We start from the raw sequence: 2,540 nt of genomic DNA on the forward strand, positions 1-2,540 counted from the left end.
GACCGGTTAGGGCTGTGCGGGAGGGTCGCGGGGTCCGATCTCCGGCTTCCCGACCTGGGCGGTCTGGGGGTTCCCAGCTGCTCCCTCAGGCTCCCCAGCACGCACGGCTCCCACCTAAGCCACCACGGTTCTCTGGGACTGCGCCTGCCGCTGCGGGCCGGGCTGACCTGAGCCCGCGCCCCATTTGGGCACAGCCCAGGAGCGCCCCGGAGCGCCCCGGAAAGCCCGCTCCACTCCAGAGGGCCGTGGAGGGGAGAGGGCTGCTCCTCACTCGCGTCCATTCACCACCTTTCTCGGCCCCGTCGCGGTGGGGGGAAGGGGCGGGGAGAGGGCCTGGACTCAGGCATGGGGCTCGGGGGATCTGGACCTGAAAGCCCAGCACAGCGTGACCAAGGGACTATTCCCCCTCCCCACGCCCCCCAAAGCTAAGGCAGTGCTATCTGAACACAGGAGTGAGGTCACCCCACGGCAGAGCTGAACCCCCAGCCAGGAGTATGGAGAGGGCAGTGAAGGTGCCCCCAGGCCCTGGCCTGCAGTTGTTGCTTAGGGCAGTGACCCACAGCTGTGCCGGCAACGGCCCAATAACTCAAGTGTTCACACAAGGCCCGAAAAGTGAGAGGCTCTTCTCCAGGGAGGGGCTATCCATTCGGGGTTCCTGTTGAATGAAGATGGGGGAGTCGCTGCAGAGGATACCGGATCTTCCTTTCTCAGCCTGGGTCTCGGCCCCTAAAGACTGGCCCAGAGGACAGGAGGGGCCGTGCAGGCCGGCCTGGTGCTCTCTCCCCAACAGCTATGCCTGGAAATGCTGGTGCGAGCTGGGGCTGCCGAGACAACGCTGGGAGAACAGGTGTATTCCGACTTGGGGTTTGGGGAAGGCCTCTCATCTCCGGTCAAGGGCACAGAGGCAGGGGCTGAGTCAGGGCTGGAGGGATGTGCAGCCTGTCCCGGATGCACCAGAGGCAGGGGAGGCCCAGGTGGGCCCTAAGGGAAGGCCGGCGGGAGGCAGTGAGGGGGCGCGGCAGACAGCAACAGGCCCAAGTGCCAAGCTCGGCCCCTCGGGCCACCATAGCACATTCTCCCCTAAAGGTGCCCTTTCGGCGCTGCCCACCTGTGCTCACCTTTTCAAGGTCAGCACCTGCGCTTTTGCTTCCCCAACAGCAGCTCCTAAGCTGAGTTTTCAGAAAAGCAAAGGCACCTAGCTACATAGCCTCAGCCAGAAGCCCGCCCTGCCGCCTGCTGTGCCGGCTCTCCGGAGAGCCAGGGGGAGCCCTGCAAAGTGGGGCGCAGCAGCTCCCTTGCTCTCTGCCCCCGGCTGCCCAGGCTTTTTGTTCAACATCCTTTCCCCTCCGAGTGTTTCTGGCTCTCCAACAGAAGGAGGGCGCGGTGGGGGTGGGGTGGGGCAGCAGAGCGGTGCTCTGGTCTCCAGCAAGAAACCCACAGTGTGCAGGCCTGGGGCGGGGGTCATTGACCTCTCGCTGGAAGGGCACAGTGGGCTGTGGATGTCAGGTCCTCATTGCGGGCAGTTCTGAAAACATTCCTTTTAAAAATTTCCTTAGACGAGAACACATCCGCTTTTATTGGTTAGCTTTTTTAAATAAGTTTTTTTTTTTAAATTTTTTTTTTAATAGAGGCATGTTTTATTCTATTTATTTATTTGTTTGTTTGTTTGTTTTGTTTATACATGCACTGGGTACAGTCAGAAGCGCGGGAGGGTGAGAGAATTCACCAGAGCCAGAGTGGGGAGCAGAGCAGGCAGAAGGACCAAAGTACACTGCTGAGGGGAGCAGCGGGTGGCAGGAGAGGTCTGCGCGCCATGTAGGACCCTCCTCCGGTGGCCGGGGAGCAGCCGGGGATCGAACCGGCGCCATAGAGGCTGCGGGCAGCTTCGCAACCCAGCGCTCAACCGCTGCGCCACCGGGGAGGCCCTTTTTTAAATAAGTTTAAATCCTCGAGGGCACAGCAGTACATGGTGGTGTCCAGTGGCCTCAGCAGGAAGGTGGCTTCAGAACTGGCTGGGGCGGCGCCGAGCCCAAGGCAGCGTCCCCTTCCCCGGATGACTGTGGCGTTATCTGCTGCCCCCAGGAGTCACCGTGTTATTCGTGCTGTGCATGTAAGCACGTCTCCTGCCTTGGTGGAACTCGGCTTCATCCCGACATACACACTTTAAGTTTTTTTTAAGATTTATTTTATTTATTTATGCATACAAGAGCTGGGATGTAGGCCAGAGGTGTGGGGGAGAGAAGACTCCCCAGAGACAGAGCGGGGAACAGAACAGGCAGATCCACTGAAATCCACTGCTGAGGGGAGCGGCGGGGAGACAGGAGAGGTCTGCTGCGCCCTGTGGGTAGCTCCCTGGCGGGTGTGGGGGGGGTGTCGCACTCATGCAGCCGCGGACACCTTCATAGCGCTGAGACTTAACCCCTTGCATCACCAGGGAGGCCTACACGTTTAAAAAGAATTGTACGGGCCTCCCCGGTGGCGCAGCGGTTGAGTGTTGGGTTGCGAAGCTGCCAGCGACCTCTGCGGCGCCGGTTCAATCC

The sequence above is a fragment of the Talpa occidentalis genome, unplaced genomic scaffold (assembly GCF_014898055.3).
Source record: "Talpa occidentalis isolate TD23 unplaced genomic scaffold, MPIMG_talOcc4v2.1 talOcc4.11, whole genome shotgun sequence".
Lineage (NCBI taxonomy): Eukaryota > Metazoa > Chordata > Mammalia > Eulipotyphla > Talpidae > Talpa > Talpa occidentalis.